Source organism: Microtus oregoni, unplaced genomic scaffold (genome assembly GCF_018167655.1).
Source record: "Microtus oregoni isolate MIOR12 unplaced genomic scaffold, Mior012 000044F_ref0000062, whole genome shotgun sequence".
Classification (NCBI taxonomy): Eukaryota; Metazoa; Chordata; class Mammalia; order Rodentia; family Cricetidae; genus Microtus; species Microtus oregoni.
The window spans coordinates 9,824,170-9,847,123 of NW_024543218.1; the positions used below are offsets into that span (position 1 = coordinate 9,824,170).

General features: G+C 41.7%; 1 long non-coding RNA gene across 1 annotated transcript in view; it reads right to left on the reverse strand.

Moving 5' to 3' along the window:
- The window catches only part of LOC121434773, a 69,494-nt gene extending 47,797 nt beyond the window's left edge, over window positions 1-21,697 (reverse strand). The window contains exon 1 of the long non-coding RNA XR_005972503.1: window positions 21,408-21,697. This is a non-coding gene — a long non-coding RNA (uncharacterized LOC121434773). The remainder of the gene's footprint in view (window positions 1-21,407) is intronic.
- Window positions 21,698-22,954: the final 1,257 nt, after the last annotated feature.

A 22,954-nucleotide genomic window follows, 5' to 3' on the forward strand; every position in this document is an offset into this window, starting at 1 on the left:
ACAATACAAAAGGAGGTTTCTCAGGCTTCATACTGGATTTCTTGTTAGTCTATGGCTCTTGTCAGGAGTGCTGTCAACCCAAGTGAAATAGCTTCATTCAAGACATACACAAAAGATATATAGATGCACAATTTTAGGTAAGTATAAAATGATGTTATTCCTTAAGGATTCTTCAAACATTCTCAGTGTTCTTTGTCCCTCTCCCTCCCTGTCTGTCTGTAGTGACCTCCCTCTTCTATCCTAAATTAAACCTCCTTTTTTCCCATCTCTTGATTCACACTCTAGGTTCTAGTCTCATATCTGAAGCTGGACCTAGATGACAGAGAACGTGAGACATTTGTCTTTTGGGGTCTGAATTACCTCACTCAATATTATATTTTCTAGTTCTATCCATTTATCTTGAAATTTCATTTTTCTTTGCAGCTGAATGGTATTCCATTTTTTATAGGTTCTGCATTTCCATTACCTGCTCATCTTTTGAAGGGTATCTAGGTCACTTACGTCTCCTACTATAGTGAATAGAGCAGCATTAAACACCGATGAGCAACTTAGGACTTCTACATAACTCAGCCCATCACAGACCTAGGACTACACTCTTCCTAGAGAAAGTTGTATGGAAAACAAGTGCATGCAAAACCTTCCCAAGCCTTTTAAATCTGTGCTAAACTCCTGTGTCCTCAAGCAGCAGGTAATGCTTCAGCTGCTTCTCTACAGAATCAAGTATGCACTAAATGCTCAACTGTAGCTTTTATAGTGTCAGGAGCCACTCAGCCTGTGAAGACGTGTGTGGTGCGATTACTACAGTCAGATGAGATGGGTCACCAGAAAGAAGTTAGCCCAGCAAGTCACAAGGACAGCACACAATAGGTTTTCTGGAGAGCTTCCTGTCCCCCTCTCCACAGGAATTAGGTGACTAAGTTAACCCCATTTGGAATGAATTTTGATTTGTGCTGGATTTCAGTTTGCTTACACACAAGCACACAGTGCCTGGAGCTGCCTCAGCCCAACGGCCTCCCAGTCAATTATTTTAGCATGCAGAATCAGAATCTGAAGGCTGCAGGACTCTGTTTTGAACAAGCACCTATGCGTCTCTTATATGATGGTGTAAAATAGTCATTGGTGCCCTCCATGAACTCTCAAGCCTTTTTTTTTTTTTCTGTGAATCCTGTTCACACAGGTCCTTTCCTAGATGAAACGCTTTTTCTGGCAGTAACTTTTAGATTTTTCTGCTTATGTTGCTTCAAATGCCAAGCCCACCCACAACTCGTGAAACAGTCCTTAGTGACGGTGCATATTTAGCCATTGAAGTCGCCACCTTTCTTACACTGATTCCCTTTTCCATACCAAATGTTCCAATGCGACCAGACAGTCCAAATGACTCACTATATGCAAGCGTCATTATGGGCGTTCGCCCTTCTTCTGGTGTAACTATATACAATATTCAACAATTACTTCGTGAGGTCAGCTGCAGTCTTGTGGAGGGACACGGAATTTTGAAAGGTTCTGAAGTTCTTAAAATACTGGCAGTCTCAGCTCTGCGCATCCACTGACCTTCAGAGAAGCCTAGCCCCTCCCGTTCTGCGGACCTGCCTCCTTCCCATCAGATCCTTTGCATTTACTGCTGTTCTTGGCAAATTTCGAATGCAAACAATCCGGTCAACTGTCTCCAGTGGCAACAAATTAAGTCTTTACCCAGCCAGGACACACTCCCTGTGCTATCTTTTAAAGGCTACCTGCTGTGAGTTGCTTCAAGAGCTCGCTGGCAGCTCCGTGGAGGGAGTCTGCCTGGGGAGATTAGAATGCTTCTCAGGCGTCTGTTTTCCCGCTCCGAGCTTGCGGTCCCTGCTGCAGCGAAAGCTGCCATTTGTTGTCTTTCTTCCCCACAAAGGCCGCTTTGTCTTATCTGATGTTGAAATTCTTCCGCAGAGCTTTGAACAAAGAGACGTAAGGACAAGCATTCAGCTGAAAATGTCTTTGCTGTGCTTGACATTTCCCCATAAGGTACAGATAAGTACTGACTTTTTGGTTAAGTTCAGAGCCGGTGTCTGGTCCGTACTGACTGGACCATTATCTTTGGTCTTCCTTGGGGCTCTGAGCTCTCTTAAAAAACGCAAAGGACAAAAGGTAGGGAGAAGCAGTTGTCAGTGTTATCACTAATTAACTGGAGGTCTTTTCTGATATAACAAAAAATGACATTGACTTTCGGGGCACGAAGACATTTTCCTGGGCAATGTATTGGTGAGCAATGGGACAAATATGGAAATCAGTCCGTCATGTTGGTAGATTCTTCATGTCATTAGACTTCCCCACCAAGGAAAATGTTACTGACTTTAGCTATTTTTCAGGTAAATGTGCAGGATTGTCCCCCCTGCCCCTCTCCCTGTCTCCCTCGTCTTTATCTTCAAGGTTTCTCTGTGTAATGTTGGATATCCTGGAACTCGCTCTGTTGACCAGGCTGAACTCAAATTCAGAGACCCCAATATAACATAGTAAACTTCATTTTGCTTCAGTTCAACAGTTACGGAAGTCCAGAACACAGACAACTTTCTGCATTGCCCACCAGCGGCAACTGTCAATACCCTAAGAGAAGGATGATCCTCAGTTGATTTCCCCAAGTAATACTCCTTGTCCTTTGACAGTAATTTCTTTTTATTCTACCAACTGAAATAGTTTCATCTGATTCAGAACCCTCCCCTACTTCACAGGCTAGGCCAAACCGACAGATCCGGCAAGGTCACGGATAGTCAGGGAGTTTATTATTTATTTTAAAAAGAAAGTGCCACAGAATTACCAAAGTAATGGTGGCAAGGAGAGAAAAATCACTTAGTGCAGTGGAAAGAGCCCTCACCATGGACCAGAATAGTAGTGGGAGCTGCCATAATTTGAATCTAAAGAGTCTCCCAAAGGCTCAGGTATTTAAAGGCTTGATTCTAACTGATGGGATTTTAAGAAGTGATTGAGATTGTAAAGTCCCAATCTAATGATAAAGTTAGTCATTAATTAAATGATTAATGCTTTGACGGAGTCATAATTTGCAGGCCCCATACATAAGTGACATAATCTAGGAGGTGGTGCTAGTTTCGGCCGAGGTGCACCTGCCTTTGCTGCTGAAGCAGTTACGCCGTCACCTGTCACCAGGTGCCCCTCCACCATCAGCTCCACCACATGTGCATCCCTTAAAAGGGCCTGACAGGCACAGCTTCCTCTCTCGCCTCCTGCTCCCGCACAGCAAAGGAAAGCATGACAAATTTTGTCTGTTCCCCTCTACAAAAAAAGAGGACCCCATAGGACGCAATTCTAGACAAGCCAAAAAAATAAAAAAAATAAAAAACCAGTTAATTCCAGATAACACATTAAAGTTCATGACCACCTTTGAACTATAAATCTATAGGTTTACATCAGAATTTCCTTCAAAGTTGGGGTTGCTTAGCGTTTAGAGGATTATGCATATTCTCCTTGAGACATATTACTGAAAATGTTAATTTTAGATAATTCATTTCACCAATAATCAAATTTAAGCACAATTTAAGGACATCGGTCTGGGTAACCAATAGCAACGAAACACTACCTTACGGGCCCATGTGTCTTTGTGTCGGCAATCAGATTGTCGCAGAAGAGTCTCACTATACTCGACCAGCTGATGCACCAGAACTGAAGTAGATTTCAGAGGTGAATAAGGCCAAATGACATGGAACAAAGGTGTGTCATTGCTTCAGACAGAAAAGAGTAAGAAATACCGTACCGTGTCGCATGACCCACACCTGCGAGGACCTGAGCCTCCCCGTCAATCAGGATCCTGTCCCTTTAATTACCTCTATTGATTCAAACTTTGATTCTTTTTCAGAGGAGATGAGTCGCTAAATTTTGGACCTCTGCTTTGATTAGGATCTAAAAATATAAGGATTCAAATCAACAATGAACAGTACAAAAAACTGTCATGAGCTAATGTGCATGGGTCCATTAAACATGAATTCTTTAAATCATATGAATAAAAAGATGCTCCTTATGCCTTCTAATATGAAGTATAAACATTAAAGCCACAGCGAGACAGCCTCTTCCACCTTACAACAGGCCTGCAAAGCTTCCACAGATCCACTTCCCACTCTCATTTGATTTCTTTGGTGTACTTGTCACTATCGAATAGAATTATTTTTGTCAAGTTCGTTGCCTGATTTCCCAGAATGCAACTTTCATGGAAAGAGAAGTCTTCACTGCACAGTCAACAGCTGCCTAGAAGAACATCTTCCATTGCATTGCTTACTTAAACTGATGAAAAAAGACTGGCCATCCAGAGACCCCCTTCTAATACAAACCCCAGAGAAACTCAAGGGCACATGGAGGCATACATGGGGCACTATCATCAGCAGTGCCAAGAATAGAAGAACTGGGGAAAACCTACATGTTCTCAAGAAAGGAATGAATAAATGCATTGTGGTATGTTTATGCAATGGAATTTAGTAATTAACATGAATTAAATTGACTTACATAGGTAAAGTTAAAAACCATTGGCTGAACAATAAAGCAAACTATCAAAGATGCCTGCTGTAATGAACCCAGTTAGGACACGGCAGGTCACCCAAGACAGGGTAGCCTGGGGACAGGGAAGAGGTGGAAAGAATAGGAAGTCTGAAATGAAATCAGTCGTTTTCATTGCTCTAAAGAAAAAAAGTTTATTCAGTATTATGTTTCTCTATATCGCTGTATTTAAAATTTTTATAGGTCTTATTAATCATTTAATATAATCAAAAATATCTCAGGTTCTCTCCCTGCAATAATAAGTAACTAAACCTTCTCTGTATGATAATCATGATGATCACGGTAATGACGGCTTTCCCTCTTTCTCTCTCTTTCTCGTATTATTAACATCTCCTATTTTGTTTCTTCTTGTCCTATGCTTCTTCCCCAAAATAATTTTACATAGTTTACAATAAGGATTAAGGAATAATCTCACACAGTCTTTTAAAAAGACCAAAATGTAAATAAACCAGCTACTAAAGCAAACATTAGTGTCTCCATTGAGCTTCAATTTTTGCCTCAAGTTTCTTGAAGTTCAAACGACAAGCAAACACAACTGAGGGATTACATTGCTCTTGATATTTCAGAGGGTATCCTAAGAAAGACAGAGCATTTCCTCGAATTAAATTTTCAAAGCAATCTCTCATAAAAAAAAAAAAAAACTTGATGTCAGGGACACTGACAGGGACAATGTCTTCAAGTTCGCGTTCCCTAGAACCAAGAGTTGGTTTGCACATTTTTTTTCTCACAGTCACTTCTTTTTTTTCTTTTTTGGATTTTTCAAGACAGGGTTTCTCCGTAGCTTTTGTTTCCTGTCCTGGAACTAGCTCTTGTAGACCAGGCTAGCCTCGAACTCACAGAGATCTGCCTGCCTCTGCCTCCCAAGTGCTGGGATTAAAGGCGTGCACCACCACCGCCCGGCTCAGACACTTCTTTTTTTAAAAGCTAAAGACATAACATCTAGGTTCTGTTTAGGAAAAAAAAAATTCATTACTTAGAAGCCAAAGTAACACATGCCTTTAGTCATCTTACTAAATGCAAAGATAAACACCCAGTTTTTAAGCAGGGAGCATGTCTCTTAGATAATTGCCCCTGACTATAGTTCACTTTAAACAACCTATTGATAGATGAAACTAAACATCCATCAATTAATTATAATGAGTAATGTATCGATCTATAGCTGAGTCACTGAGCAAGGAGGATAATTTTATTTCCTCTAGAAATATAACTTGAAAAAGAAAGTTATAAAAATAAAGACCTGATTCATCCTAGACTCCAAGCAGCAAAATCCTGTTTTCTTTTAGACTTGTCAATTCTTTATTTAGGTCCAAAAATCGTGCTATTTACAGCCCAATATCTTAAGTTCATGGGTGTTATACACTCCAGGAGATACTGTGGTTTCTGGTAGCATTTTCTGTAAGTTTCTGATGCCTGCAGTGTAGGAATATGTCACAGGGATTGAGGTTTGAGTTAGTGCCAATTAAAGAGTGTAATGGAAAGTCCACTTACCTGTTAATTAGTACTGTTACTGCCAACAAATAAGGAACCGACAACTAATATCCAACAACAGGGAGTTTTAGGTAAGAATTTCAGAACAGAGTTTGGGGCAACAATTACTGGCATTTGTATCTCCTTCTCATCCTTTCATTCTGCCCATATCTAACTGCCCAAGAATCCTTTTGTTAAAACAGTGCTTACATTACCCTTCAGTTAAAACAACAAAACTTCATAGCAGCAACACTGACTCTTAGGGAGACGTGGTGATTTCACTCGAGTTATAGAGCTGGTCAGGAACACAGTCAGAACTTAAGCTCGTGAGCCCTGGTTACAACACCAGACGCCCTTCCATAGCTCTGGGTCCACCATGCACCCTTGATAAGAGAGCCAAAGTATGACATTGCTCTCCCTCTCCAAGGCTCTGGAGCATCATCCTGCCTGGGACGTGTCAAGAGAGCACTATGGCTGGAACAACCCCCTTAGAAGTTTGTGTGTTGGAAACTTCGTTCCAAAATCTGTATTAATAGTATTGCAAAGTGGAGCTTGTGGAAGATAAATTGAGATTAGATGATGTCATAAGGGTGGGCCCCCTATGATGGCATTTTTGGCCCTGTATTAATATGAGTACCTCCTCTTTTTAACTACCATGTTTGCTCCGTCTCAGCATAAATTGGATTCTGCTACACTATGAAGTACCAAAATGAGCTGTCACCAGAAATTTAGCAGACACCAATGCCATCCTCTTAAACTTCCCAGACTCCCAAACCTTGCCTCAAAACAGACTTCCATCCACGGGGAGTTTGCAGGGCTCAGACCATGACTAACAGCCAAATTAAATACGATAAAGTGCTCTGTTATTGTAAGACATTAGGAAAAAAGTGTAATGACAATAAGAAGGAATGGATTTGTCACATACACATAAAATAAATAAATAAAATAAAAAAATCTCCTTTATATATTTTCTGAACTCCTGTATTTTGTGAGAGCCACAGATAGTGGGTTAAGACGGAGTCGTGCACAGAAATCCTCCCACAGATCTTCTCTACACCATCCCCATCACAGAGCAATGTTCCTCTCAAAATCACATCAGCTCTCACTACAAAGGCGGAGTGTCTGTTGTGAAGCCTGCTTTTAAGGCTTCTTGACGACTTATAATTGCTATTAATGTAACCAGAAACAAAACAAGTGTATACCCAAAAGCTGACAGGAAATCGCATCCGGTGTGAGGCATATCTTCCAGAAATGAGGTCACCAGCTCTTACTGAGTTCACAGTTAAGTTCATGAAGTTTGTTTCCGAACAAAAGTTGTACCTTCTTTCCTTTTCATTCCATTTCTCCTGCATTGTTCCTCAGTATTATGGGATAAAATCAATTTCCTTAAGTATGGACTTATCTTCATGCTTATTTATCAAGGATAATCTAAAAATAAAAGAGTCCTTTCCAGATAGAATTCATTGACATTTGCAATCCCTCTAGTCTAAAGCCACCCTCCATGGGAAGAAGGAACCAAAGAAACGGCTAGCCTTGCTAACGCCATTTGGAAAACCTAGGGACACACTACACAAGGTAAGCAGGACACTCTTTTTCATAAGTGTCAGATTCACCTACCTTCAAATACCCGATGACCAAAGCTGGGGGACTGGGAGAGACTGGAGTCCAGAAATATATTTAAAAGCTTTAACTTGCCTAACTTCAAGCCAGTGTTGGCCCCATTTATTCACATTCATAATCATATTATAATAACTACTCCCACCTCATTCACTCTGCTTGCTTTCCCTTACATAAATGAACAGGTATCATAACTGATACAGATGAGAGCTCAACAGTATCTAAAGATTCCCCTAGGCAAACAAGCTTTTGTTTTTAAATTGGTCATCATAAATGGGACTCTCATAGGGAATGATGTTCTAAAGGGAATGGCCCAGTATTACCAAAATGCATGCTCCCATGGAAATAAAGACATCTGCTCAATTGCAATTAGTTATACATAGATTTCATGTATAAAAAGGCAGACAGTTGAATTACTAAAGAGTCAGGTTCCACTGGTTAAGATGTATAGAAACTTAACCAGAATTGTTTGTGCTTATGAGGCAAGCCGTGGCTGGTGTGGCATGAAGCAGTCAGGCCCAACAGGAGCCCACTACTCCATCCCATGTTATATCCTGAGTCTGGTATAAGGACCCATGTCAGAAAAAAAAATTCCTTTTTTCTAGCTAGTGATTTCTGTTTTCCAGAGGAGAATGAGTTTTTATTTGAACAGAGTAATTTGCAAGAACATCCTTAAAACATCAAATTTATGCCAACAAGTTGCTTAGTAAAAATCAAAATTTTAAATTTGAGAAAGTATCATTTCAATTAATGCATTGCTTGCTAGGATTGCTAATACTCATTTAGTGTAGCATAAAACAAGAGAATTGGGAAAAGGGGTTAATCCCTCCATAGTTGGTGTTTATAGATAATGATCACATGCCATTACAGGTACACTCAAGACCCCCAATTTATCTATGTGGAGAAGTTCATCATTTTTCTACAAATTAGTACTTAACTAGTACTTAACAATTCTTGTAGGGTCTTAGGGTAGGAAAAAGAATGCAGCACTAATTTCAGCCTGTCTCATGGAATAGCAACTAACAAATTCAGTCATGCAAGAAGTCTAACCTCATGAAGACAACGTCTAACCATGAAACAGAGTGTAAATGTTCAAACTTGTTTTTCTGTTATTGTGATAAGAGATCCTGATAAAAAGTAACATGGAGGAGAAAAGAATTTACTCCTTTTTATACTTCCCCATCACAATCCATATTGAGGAAGATCAGGGAAAGAACTCAAGGCAGGGCCTGGAGAGAAACTTCACAAGAATGCTGCTTGCTGGCTTGCTCTCTGGCACGTTCCCAGACTATGTTCTTCTAGCTTTCTTATACAACTCGGGCCCACCCACCTAAGATAATGATACCCACAGAGACCTGGGCTCGCACACATTAGTCATTAATCAAGACATGCCCTTCAGACATGCCCACAGACCAATCTGTCCTAAGAAATTCCTAGAGTTACCTTCCCAAGTTGTGTGAAACTGATGGCTAAATCTAAATAGGTCAACAAATAAACCCCACAATAATTATGCAATTTTAAGACAGTCTAAGACAGAACTCAACAGCCAGATAGTGGGCTAGAGAACAGCACACAACAGAGAAAAATCCAACCACAGAGAGTCAGGCAAGTCTTCTCTGAAGAGGTAACAAGCCAGCTGGTTCCTGAAAAAGAAAAAAACTTGCCCTATAAGAAGCTGAAAAACTCAGAATTCCAGTCCCAGGAAATAGTGCAAGGGCTTTGTAAAAATAGTGTCTAGGGTACAATGGGAAAAGGCCAGGAGAAGCTGTAAGGTGGGCAAAGGTCAGATGACCCACCTCTATTGACCACTGTTTGGGCTTTGAATTCAAAGAAAAACTGGGAATATGGAATGAATGTTACACTGGAAAGGAAGTTCCACCACATATTATGGCCAAGGGCATCAGATTGTTCCTAAGTGGATTAGCAAGCTAGATACAGTTATTTAGAATCCGCAAAATCTCTATAACCCATGTGGTTATGATTCAAGTTCAAGACATAAAAATAGAAATAAAACTACTAAATAAAATCCAAACTGAGACAATACTAGAAATAAAAAATTTAAGAAGTCAAACAAAACCAAACAAACCCCTCAGAGGTAAGCCTCACCAACTTAATACAAGAGACAGAAGAGAGAATCTCAGGTACTGAAGAAAAGATAGAAGAAATGGACACCTCAGTCAATGAATATGTGAAATCTAAAAAAAATTCAGGCACAAAATATCCAGGAAAAATAAAAAGGACTCTATAAAAAGACCTAATCTAAAAATAATAGGGATCAAGGAAGAAGAAACCCAAGTCAAAGGCATAAAAACAACAAAATCATATATTATATGTAATTGTAGCATGTTAAGGTTAAAACCTTTGTTTTTATTTAGCCAGAAATGGGGAGATAATGTGGGACCCTCTGTATGCTGTGAATACATTTTATTACTGTTGATTAATAAAGAAGTTGCTTTGGCCTATGGCAGGACAGAATATCGGCAGGTAAACTAAACTGAATTCAGGGAGAAAGAAGGGGGAGTGAGGCAGGTACCATGTAGATGACAAAGGACAAAGATGCCAGAACATTATTGGTGAGTCACAGTCTCATGGCAATACATAGATTATTATAAACAGGTTAATTTAAGATGTAAGAGCTTGCTAGGAATATGCCTGAGCCATTATCCAAACAGTCTTGTAATTAATTATAGTTCCTGTGTGATTATTCGGGTCTTGGTGTCTGGGAAATGGAAGCACAATCTCAGTTTACAGTCAGGTGGAAGCCTGGTGCAGGGGAATCTCCCAGGAGTCAATGGGGAGGACCGCAGTTTAGATTCCTAACAAAAGCAGATAAGTAGCCTGGACTGGCCATTCCCTGAGACCAGATTGGTGCCTAGCTCAACTGTCATTAGAGAGGCACCATCCAGAAAATGATGGAAGCAGAAGCAGACCCACAGCCAAACTTTAGGTGAGTTCAGGAATCTCGAGGAGAAGAAAGGAATGTAGGAGCCAGAAGGGTCAAGGACACCACTAGAAGGTTCACACACAAAACTAACCTGGGCTCATAGGGGCTCGCAGACACACCCAAGCAGACGGCATGAGACTAAGACCTCTGCATATATGTCACAGTTGTGTAGCTCGATCCTCTTGTGGGACTCTTAACAGCAGGAGCAGGGGCCGTCTCCCACTCTTTTTTTTTTTTTGATTTTTTTTAATTTATATGTTTATTTATTTTTCCTTTTTTTTTTATTGAGGAAAGAAGAAAAAGAAAAACGTAAACAAAAAACAAGTTTCCACCTCCTCCCAGCCTCCCATTTCCCTCTCCGTCCTCCCACCCTTCTCCCCCTCCTCCCACCCTTCTCCCCCTCCCCCCACTCCTCTCCCCCTCCCTCTCCAGTCCACAGAGCAGTCCGGGTTCCCTGCCCTGTGGTAAGTCCTAGCTCCTCCCCCCTCCGTCCATATCTAGGAAGGTGAACATCCAAACTGGCTAGGCTCCCACAAAGCCAGCACATTAAGAAGGATCAAAACCCCCTGCCATTGTCCTTGGCGTCTCATCAGCCCTCATTATTCGCCATATTCAGAGAGTCCGGTTTTATCCCATGCTTTTTCGGTCACAGTCCAACTGGCCTTGGTGAGCTCCCAGTAGATCAGCTCCACTGTCTCAGTGGGTGGGTGCTCCCCTCGTGGTCCCGACTTCTTTGCTCATGTTCTCCCTCCTTCTGCTCCTCATTGGGACCTTGGAAGTTCAGTCCAGTGGTCCTGTGTGGGTCTCTATCTCTATCTCTATCCATTACCAGATGAAGGTTCTATGATGATATGCAAGATATTCATCAGTATTGCTATAGGATAGGGTCATTTCAGGTTCCCAATCCTCAGCTACCCAAGGAACTAACTGGGAACCTCATCTTGGGCACTTGGGAGCCCCTCTAGGGTCAAGTCTCTTGCCCACCCTAAAGTGGCTCCCTTAACTAAGAATTGTGATTCCGTGCTCCCCTAACCACCTTTCCTTTATCCCAATTCTCCTGATTCCCCAAGTCCCCCCTCCTTCCCTTCTACCTTTTCTCTCCCCATCTCCCCTTACCCCCATCCCACCCCACCCCCAAGATCCCAATTTTCTCCCCGGCAATTTGGTCTACTTCCCTTCGCCAAGAGGATAGCTATATGTTTTTCCTTGGGTTCACCTTCTTACTTAGCTTCTTTAGGTTCACCTATTGTAGATTCTGTGGCCCTTATTTATGGCTAGAAACCAATTATGAGCGAGTACATCCCATGTTCATCTTTTTGGGTCTGGGACACCTCACTCAGGATAGTGTTTTCTATTTCCATCCATTTGCATGCAAAATTCGAGAAGTCATTGTTTTTTGATGCCCTTCAATGGAAGAATGGATGAAGAAAGTATGGAATATATACACGCTAGAGTACTATGCTGCATCTTCCACTCTTTTACTGGTTTCTGGACCCTACTCCTCATACTGGCTTGCCTTGACCAGCCTTAATACATGGGACGATGCTTGGTCTTATTGCAGCTTAATATGCAATGTTTCGTTGATACTCATGGGACCTGCCTAGTAGAAGAGGAGGGGGTCTGCTGGATAGGTGGAGGGATTTGAAGGAGAGGATACCAGGGGATAGTGGCAAGGATGTAAAATAAATAGATGAATTTTTTTCAAAAAAAAAAAAAGAAAAGATCTCTTGTACTTAAAGATCAATAGGCTTAATAAAGTGGGAATGGCCATTCCACTAAAACCAATTACAGATTCAATGCAATCCCCACCAAAACTCTAACTCAATTCTTCACAGATCTTGATAGAACAATCTTCAGTTTCATGTAGAAACACCCATACAAACAAACAAAAAAAAGTAGTTTAACTAAAACAATCCTGAATAATAAAATTGCTGCTGGAAGTCTCACTATCCCCAATCTCAAATTGTATTACAGAGTTATAGTAATAAAAACATCATGGTATTGGCATAAAAGCAGACACATCAACGGAATCAAACTGAAAAGTCAGTTATAAATCTATACACCTATGGACACCTGATTTTTTTTAACAGGAGTCAGATATACACACTGGGAAAACAGACAGCATCTTCAAAAAAATGGTGCTAGTCAGACTGGATAGCTGCATGTAAAGAATCCAAATAAATGCATAGTTATCGCCCTGTGCAAAACTCAATTCCAAATGGAACAAGGGCCTCAATATAAGTCGAGATATACTGGATCTGATAAAAGATAAAGTGGCGACTAGCCTTGAACTCATTGGCACAGTAGAAGACTTTCTGAAAAGAACATCATTAGCACAGGCACTAGGAACAACAACTAATTAACAGAACCTCATGAAATTGAGAAACCTGTGCATGGCAAAGGACACCATCATATAGAGAAAGTGGCAAAAGATTTTCACCAACTACATTATCTTATAGAGGGCTGGTATCTAAAGAGACTGATGCCAGATTGATAGCCTCAGTGTGGGCACTAGGACTCAAACTTGGGTTCTTTGGAAGAGCAGCCTGGGCTCTTAGTAACTGAATGATCTCCTTTGGCCAGTAGCCTTTAAGATACCAGTCCACTTGGGCATGGTATCTTAAAGGCTACTGACTGAAGGAGCTGAAGGAGCTCCCACAGCAGTTATCTCAGTGAGTCTTCTTTTCTTCCTCCCTACCTATAATTTTGTGGTTTCATCGTGGCTCATTTCCCCTTTTGTATTTCTGTATTTAGATAGTGCTTAAACTTTGTGGTTTTTTTTTTTTTTTTTGGTCTTTTACAAACCACTCCCTTTCTCTTTCATGGTCATCATAAGGAATTCTGAAAGGGGAGCTTCTTCCTGTGAGCATTTGAAAGATGCCGGACCATGGCTTTCTGAGCATCAGCTGTCTCTGTTGAGAGTCAACCACTAATGTAATTGTTCTTCTAAAGAGCATGTGTTGTTGTTTCTCGGATTCACACAATTTTCTTCCGTTGTATTGGCTTTGAGCAGCTTCATTGCTGCATTGCATTGGTGTTTTCCTCATGGACTTGCGACTTGAAGTTCTGAACATCTTTAATCCATACCTCGCAATTAGATTCATTGGTTTTGGAAAATTCTCAGCTGCTACCTTTTCGAATCCTGCATCTGTCCTTTCTTTCATATATGGAAGTCTGGCTATATTCATGTTAATCTATTTACCTGTAGACGTCTTATGTATCTCTTACCCTCTGTACTATTTTTCCTATGCTTTTTTCTGTAGCATTCATATTGGATGGCTTATTTAAACATTTTTAGTGTGTTTGAGTCATTGTATTCTGTCTTGGTTTGTTGCGAGTGTAAGGTTAAACTTACTGAATGATTTGCCAGGTTCAGATACTGTATTTCCATTTTTAAGCTCTGGGAAGGCCACTCTATTTGTACAGGTAACTATTTCCCACTTGAATCTACCAATTGAAAACTCATTTTGACTTGTGCATCTTTTCCATTATATTCTGTGGCATTTTGTACAGACTTTTTAAAGGTCTAAATCTTTTACAAAACATATTCACAATCTACAGACTTCAGCAAATGTCTCATGGGGGAAGCAATTGTAGTTTGGCTTGTTTAGGCTCAAATCCATCATAGCTTTGCTTGTCATTAAAAAACAAAAAGAAAAAACCTCCATGGTATTCCGTTTCTCCCAGTAGAGTCCCTCTATATAGATTAGCCATACATAGACTGTTATCTACAACCTCAGATTGAGAAAATAACCTCGCAGGAAAAAACGGGTAAGTGAGTTTTGTTACCCTCGGAATTTTTTCCTTGTATGGAATTTCAGCCTGCCTGATTCACTTGCCTTCAAATATGATCTTTTCCCTATTTATCTACTTTTTCCTGGATGTTCTGGGAGGAGAAAACTACTTTAACTTACCCAGAAACTAACAGTTTATACTCAGAAATTCTCATTATTATATTGGACTGGGGGAAGTGGGGACAGGACAGCAAGAAAAATCTTTTAAATATCACATAGAAAATCAGGGTCTGAACCCCACCTCACAAAACTCAGCATAAAGACTATTAGAAGTTGGTGGTTCAGACTATAAGGAGAATGAACATAGTTCAATCTGTATAATGTTCATTCAAAAGCTATTTGTTCGAGGAGGTTGAAAAGATGGCTCAGCGGTCAGAGTGCTCACTGCTCCTACAGAGGATGGTTGTTTCCCAGCACCCACACGGTAGCTCACAACTGTCTGTAACTACAGATGCAGGGGGATCTGATGCCATCTTCTGGCCTACACAGGCACTAGGGACCACACTGTACACATAGTACAGTGTACATGTAGGTCAAAACACTCATACACATATAAAATAAAATAAAATAAGAGAGCTATAAAAAGAGCTTAATTAAAGGCCCATTATGTGAAAAGCACTATACTAGCCACTCGAAGGAGCCTGGGAAGAAATAACCTAATGCTACCTCCATCCTCCTAAAGCTCCCATGAGAATAACACATTACAATTATGTCAATAATGGAAGTACAGGAAGTGATGGGTGTCACATTCACTTGTGTGACCTCAGTTCATTTCTGTATGTTTGTGGCCGTGCTACTGTGGTCCATTAAAATTCCAGATAAATGATTATGTAGACTTCATGAGGTTGTATCGTTTGAAGTAGAACTGGAAAAGGAGGAGGATTTTGACAGAAAAGGCATTCTAGATCTTGCAGAGTTGGGTGGATCACAAAGGCTCAATGACTTAAAAAGGAAAAGCAGTTGAGGGAGTGCTGGGATTGTGCGTAAAATGGATGACAACTGTGGGAGCCCACACGTGACTCAGTTTCCATCTGGAGTCATTTCTGACTTAAAGAAGTCATTTGAGTTCAAGCTTGCCTGCTCTGCTTTTTCCTATAACCTTGAGGGCTGTGAGAGACTTCTGATTTAGCCCGTGAGAAAAGAACACTCTATCTAGTAGAGAGTATACTGCTGACGACAAACCTCAGGACCATCAAGATAGACGTAAGGCTGCTTCCGAGCAGCAATCATGTGTTGAAGGGGAGGCTGCTCACTCAAGGACAGGAATGGGCTTGTGGTTAGATACAAACTGACCATCTGTGCTGTGCTTTGTTCTACTTTTGTATATAAGCAAGCTCTGAAATAAACTCTGGGCTGTTTGGCTGCTTCACATGACCAAGCAAGACCTCCCAACTCTATCCTGTCTTCTGTTTCTTTCATCTGACTTTCCTTTGGCCTTGGGTATCCCCTATCCAGGAACCATGGCTGACTTTGTAGGAACAGGGTCCTACAGACAACCGGAAGCTCTGGCTGCATATTTGAAATATCAGGACTCTAAGTTGGGGTGAATCCCAATACAAACAGAAGGAAGAGAGCAACTCAAAATGATTCTGATGGGAAAATAGATATAAAAATGAATCAAAAGAGAGCAAGTAAAAGAAAGTGACCTGTGAGCGCTTCTAGGCTTCACTTGTGCTGTGCTACAGCATGACTGGCGAGCTGAGGGGGAGGCTGCGATCAACATGGAGGGCTGGAAAACTACAGCTTGAACTTGGGGTTTTGGAGAGCATGCCCTCAAGACAGATAGAATTGGAGATAAACATTCATATTAAACATCCACAAGTTTGAAGAAATGTTTGAGAAGTACTGATGAATACATGGTGAATGTGGGTATGTGATGGAGGAAGGTCACTGGTTAATTAATAAAGAAACTGCTTGGCCTGATAGGTTAGAACATAGGTGGGTGGATTAAACAGAACAGAATGCTAGGAGGAAGAGGAAGTGAGGCAGACGCCATGCTGCTCCTCTCCAGGGCAGACACGATGAAGCTCCGACCCAAGAAGGACATAGGCTAAAATCTCCCTGGTTAAGTCACCACCTCGTGGTGCTACACACATTAATAGAAATGGGCCAAGCAGTGTTTATATGAATACAGTTTGTGTGTTGTCATTTTGGGACATAAGCTAGCCAGGTGGCCGGGAGCCGGGTGGCAGGAATGCAGCCTGTAGCTCCTCACTACAGATATGGAAGAGGAAGGGGATGGAAGACGTCACAGAGGTCACTCCACTTGCTTCTCCACCAGCCAATCCTTCCTATGCTGCCCCAGTGACACATCCTGCCACACCAGGAAGGGGAGATTGAGAAGCGATGACTACGAAGGCAATCGCTCAGTCTTTGACCTCAAGAAATAAATGGAGAAAGATGAAAAGAGCTAGAATGGCAATCCTACTATGTAGGAAAGAAGGGAGAATGTCCTATGAACCCATTTCCACCAATGAGACGGTTAGAGCTAGGTTAAGAAGTACCTACTACTAAACATTCATAGTTTGTCCTAGCAGAGAGATTGCCCAAATGCTTCAAATAATTTTGTCTAAAAAGCCTTATGTCTGAAAATTGATAAATGCATCTTAGCAGTGAGGCGTTTCTCATCTACATTTTTTTTATTTTTCTTATTTCTGTATAATCAGTTATATTACTTTTAAACAAGAAAAACCCACCCATTTTAAATTCATGTTCCTTCCCTCTCTGGAACACTCTTCTGAAATACATTTTTTCTATTAGCTAGGATGCTCTGGTGTGTGTCAGTACTCAACACTGGCTATCAGCAGGGCTTCCAGCAGTAAGAGAAGCACGTCCGTTAGACACACTCTAGAAGCAGCCACCGTCAGAAAGTGGGAAAAGGACACCAGTGGCGGGGAGAACACAAGCATTACTGAGACATAAAAGAGAATTTTAGCTACTTCTATTCATTTTCCTTATCTCCAAAGAGAACTTTCTGTATAAAATGTTGACCGTACAGTATAAGAGAATTCCTCCAGAGAACTGAGTAACTTAGTCATCTGGGTGAAAAGCTATATAAACTCTTGAAGATGTCCACAACATCCCTTGATAGCCCATTCCACTATCCTGAGCTTGGAGTATTTCATATCACATTCTTCAACATAAATTAGATATGATAAGGGCAAGGACAGGAGACGTTCTTCAGGCGAAGCATGAAGTCTCATCTAAGGCACAGTGGTTGAATTGATGGAGAGCAAAATCACATCTAAATGGTGTGACGTCCTCTGCGAAAGTCTCATTCAGAAAAATGGGGGAAAAGAAAATTTCTTTTTTTAAGAGTCTACTTTAATGTGTTCAAATTGTCAAAAACAGAGCTAAAATACAATTATGAACAGTCCTTGGAGTATCCAACTTATTGTCTGTTGGGGAAGACGCCACTTACTTTTTGACCACAGTTATTCTTTTATGATTAGACCCACCTTGGAAGGGCAAATACAGAGTATCAAATGCAACCCACAAGTTACCTATCCACCTCTTTCTACTGTGAACCAAAACTTATAAATTGTAATATTGTGTGGTATTTTACTCTTTTGGCTTTTTGAGGGGCCCACCACCCAGCTTCCAAATAAATCACACATAAATGCTTATTTATAGTTACAAATGACCGATCTTAGCTTGACTGGTTTGTTGCCAACTTTTCCTAACTTAAATTATCCAGACTACCTTTTGCCTCTGGGCTTTTATCTTTTTTCTTTCTTCTGTATATCTTACTTTCACTCTGACTCCATGGCTGGCTGGGCTGCTGGCCCCTGAGGTCCTCCTCTTCTCTTGTTGTTCCTCCTCTATTTGTACCCTCTGCCCGCCAGCCCCACCTACCCTTGCTCCTGCCCCATTATTGGCCATTCAGCTCTTTACTAGGCCATCAAGTGTTTTAGACAGGCACAGTGACACAGCTTCACGGAGTTAAACCAATGCAGTGTAAACAAAAGCCATACACCTAAAAATAATACTCCCCAACACGGTAAGGATGTACCGAATTGCCGAGTCCTGTTCCCAAACACAAAGCCATCGTTTGAAAAGTTCAGAATTTGTAGAAACCTGCATCAAATCAACTCTGCATTACAGTTATGGTTGTTCCTCTTTGGGAATCCAAGCTGTGTCCCTGGTTGACAAAGTGTAGCTACAGCCAAGCATTAAGTAATAAGGCTATGTTTTAATGTCGTTTGTAATTTGGTGCTGGAAAATTCACACACCTCTGCTTATAATTTACAATTAATTGACTCTTATATAATCATTGAAAAAGTTGAAAAAGCAAAGCCATTTGGCTTTTACTCTTCCTTTCTTTTTATTTTTAAAGATTTATTTATTATAATGAGTGCTTCATCTGCATATACACCTTTACCCCAGAAGAAGGCATCAAAACCCATAAAGATGGTTGTGGGCCACCATGTGGTTGCTGGGAATTGAACTTGGGACCTCTGGAAGAGCAGCCTGTGCTCTTAACCACCAAGTCATCTCTCCAGCCCTACCCTTTCATTCTTAATTAAGGAATATGATTACTTTTGATGGGTCATTTTGTTTTCCCCAACAGTTCTTATGAAAGCACACTATTTTTTGTAGGTATGCAAATGTGAGTTATCCCTGGAAAACTCCCAAAGTGCAGTTGGTAGTTAGTATGTAGTTCTTTGGAGCCTTGCCCTCTCAGAATTCAATAATCTACCATGTCCTCAATGCTTTGCCTCTTTATGGACATTAATGAAATGTTTATCCATGCTAACAATTAATCACGTTTTCTTCTTAACGTTGCTAATGATTACAGAACAGTGATGTCACACACTCCATAATGGTTTACAGAGTATACATGAACACATTCAGTCACAGCAGTTCTGACCCCCATTACTGGAGTTCCATTACATCTGAGACGGGCAGCAAACCCTTCAGCTGCTAATAGTGGTGGCTTACGTCACATTTGTGTTTCCTTCATATTTAGACATTAGCAAGCTGGGAGATAGAAGGGCAGCCTTTGAATGTCCACGTAGCATTATCATTTCTCAGAGTGTTCGAAAGGCCCTTTCCAAGGATTTCTCTCTAAACTGTTGAGAGACCGGCTTATTTTCAATCCAAGAATGTATGATAGGAATTACATGGAACAGCCTTATCTAGCATTTCTAATAGTACGGCACAAACTGTTTAGCTAGGGTTTGTCAACTTGTTCCCCTGGCAAGGCAACATAGCTCACCTAAACAGCAGCAGCATTCAATTCAGAGAAGTACTCAACACTCCCAGGTGTAATGTGTGGCCAGACCATCCTACAGCACTGGAGAGAATCTTAGAGGAACTTCTTCGTGGCCGCCAATCTGGAAGCCGCAGGCAGGGGCCCGTGAAGGGTCTTAAGTGAACTCTCAGCCACATTCCCCATGATACTGCTCGTATTTAGATAGCAGATGGACATATCAGAAAACGTGCTCAGGATCTGGAAATATGCCAAAAGGAACAAGCAAGCCCAGGAATGTGGATAGGATCCAGGCGAGTGCTGTGCTGAGCAGGGCAGAGAGACATTAAAGATTCATGGAGCCAATTGTCTTTCACCAGGGCCAGAAAGGCACCCAGCCTGGCCCATCTGAAGAGCTCCCCCTCCTGCCCCCAGCTCTGCAGAAGCACTGAGACAAAAAGCATGGAGCAGGGACTGAGCACGAGACAAGAGGATAAGTGTGCGGTTATTTGGGCACTACCATATTCTTCTCTCCTTTGGTTACGATTTCCTTGAGTTCCACCAGCTCATCTCTTTACAGCTCTATGCAGCTCAAGAGGGCTGCGCTGTCAGATCAAGGGATCCCCTTCAACAAATCTTCATGTCAGAACTTTCGAAATTATATCCCAGAAATTCTTCCTAAAATCAGCAAAGGGGCTTTTCTTACTCTCTCTCTCCCTCTCTCCCTATCTCTCTCTCTCTCTCTCTCTCTCTCTCTCTCTCTCTCTCCCCTCTCTCTCTCCCTCCCCCTCTCCTTCTCTCCCTCTCCCTCTCCCCCTTCTCTCTCTCTCCCTCTCTCTTTCACACACACACACACACCTCTACAATAAAATGTTAACTGGGAAAATCATGTACATTTTCCCTCCCGGAGTACCTTATCAGTAGTGGTAATACCAAGTAATAACTTCACTCACACACACACACACACACACACACACACACAGTAGCTCCTTCTTGTCCACTCCTAATAAACACACACTCCTAGGTAAAACCACCAGCCTGGAGATTGAAACAAATACAAGAAGGTTTCCTGCAAGAATTGAAGAACCATAAGGCTTTCTTTATTTTCTTTTCCTTGTTTCTGTATCTCCTTATTTTTTTGAAGCTTTCATTCCAAGCAAAGAACAATCAAGAACAAACTCCAAGACATGACTCACTCAGACAACTCATTAGCTTCTTCCATTGCAAACCCTGACTTGCTGTTGCATTTGCTGCTTGAGGATTGGCTGCACCTTTATGTGAGATGGAGTTAAAGGGCTTTCTATGTTTTGTCATCAAGAAGGAATAGCATAGCACCTTGATGAGACAGCTCAGTGTACTGGGGAACTTGTGCCACCAAAGCTAACACCTAAGTTCAATCCCTGGGACCTACATGGTAGGAGGAGAGAACAGATTCTTGCAATCTGTCCTCTAACCTCCATATAGCATAGCATGAACATCCATGCACATACATGCATAAACACACACACACTCACGTGCTCACAGAGAGATAGAAGTGTAATTTTTAAAAATGTTTTAAAGTATGTGTGTGTGCACGTGTGTCTCATTCATGAATGTAAATGCACCAAGTCTATGCCTAGTGCCTGAGGAGGACAAAGAAGGAATCGGATCCCCTGGAATTTTAGTTGCAGATTGTTATAAGACACCATGTGCCTCTGGAGAACCAAACCCAGGCCCTCTGCAAGATCAGCCAGTGTTCTTAACAGCTTAGCCTTCTCTCCAACCCAAATAAATGTACATCTTAAAAAAAAATTAACAGAAGGAAACTTAGCAAGATCTGTATTTGCTAAAACTAGATACTTAGGATCTGAAAACTTACCCAAGAAATGAAAACGTAAGGCCCTCTTCCTATTTCCATCTGTCAACTCCAAATATGACCATTCCACTGAGCTGATGCATTCACGCGGTGGCTCTTTCTCTACCTTCCAACATCTCTATGGCCATTTCCACAAGCGCAATCAGGGGCATCTTATTCATTCTGGACATTGTTTCTACCAAACAGAAGCCTTGCCTTTCCAGAACCAGACAAAGAAATCAGTGTGGTCAATCTTCTCAACTCAAACATTCAGTGACCTCTCCAGGAAAAGAAGTCCAGTGAGTAGAGTTCAGGTCTCCAGGTGGACACGATGCTGGGCACAAAGTCCTGAAGAAAATCTGAATCCCTGGCAGAGTAGAAACTTTGACCTACTAAGATAATGCTAGCAAGCAGGAAATGCTTTCGCAACTAGAAGAGACGCTGTAAAGTGCACTCAAGCTGGAACACATGACTACTGAAAGAGGAATGTTCAGGGCCTAGATGCAGCCCAGTTGGTAGAGTGCCTGCCTAGCATACATGACCCCCGGGGTTTGATACTCTGCGTAAACCATGTACGGGGGGGGGCATGTCTGTAAGCTCATCACTCAGGACAGCATCAGGAGCATCAACAGCATAAGTTCATTCATCATTGGATACTCAAGGCCAGCCTTGTCTGTTTGAGGACAGCCAGGCATACATGAGAAAACTGTCAAAGAAGCAATAAAAAAGAGGGGAGGAAGGAGAGGGAAGGAAGGAGGGAGGGAGGGAGGAAGGGAGGGAGGGAGGGAGGGAGGGAGGGAGGGAGGAAGGAAGGAAGGAAGGAAGTGACTTTCAAGTATGTGTCTAGAATCAGAGGTAACTAAATTCTACTCAGGAGAATAATGGTTTGTTCTGAATCTTGCAGTGGCAACACACTAAGATTGAACACTAAGTGTGAAAGAAAATTCTTACACTGATTTCAAACTCCGAGTGTACATTTGGCTGGAAGCCAAACATCCTGAGGAACACATGGACCCTTCAGTGGAAAAAGCCTTTAGAATTGGAGTCACTGCACTGTCCACTGCCTGTTAAATTGTGTGGCCAACATTTCCGGGTTATGGATTAGCCTGGTGCCAGGGAAAACCCCAGAAACACAAGAATGACTCCAACTAAGACTCCTAGCAATGGTGGAGAGGGTGTCTGAACTGGCCATCTCCTGTGAGCGGATTGGTGACTTCCCTAATTGCCATCAGAGATACTCTATCCAGTAACTGATGGAAGGAGAGGCAGAGATCCACAGACAAGCACTGCACTGAGCTCCGAGAGTCTTGCGGAAGAAAGGGAGGGGCAGTTGTACCAGCCAGGGTGGGTAATGATGGGGGAACTCACAGAGACAGCAGACCTGAGTTCATGGGAGCTCATGGACGCTGAACTGATAGTTCTGGAGCCTGCATGGGACCGACCTATGCCCTCTGCATGTGTGACAGTCTTGTAGTTTGGTATCTTAGTAAGGCTTCTAACAGTGAGAACAGAACTTCTCCCTGGCGCTTAACTGGCTTTTGGTAACCTATTCCCCATGCTGGATTACCTCG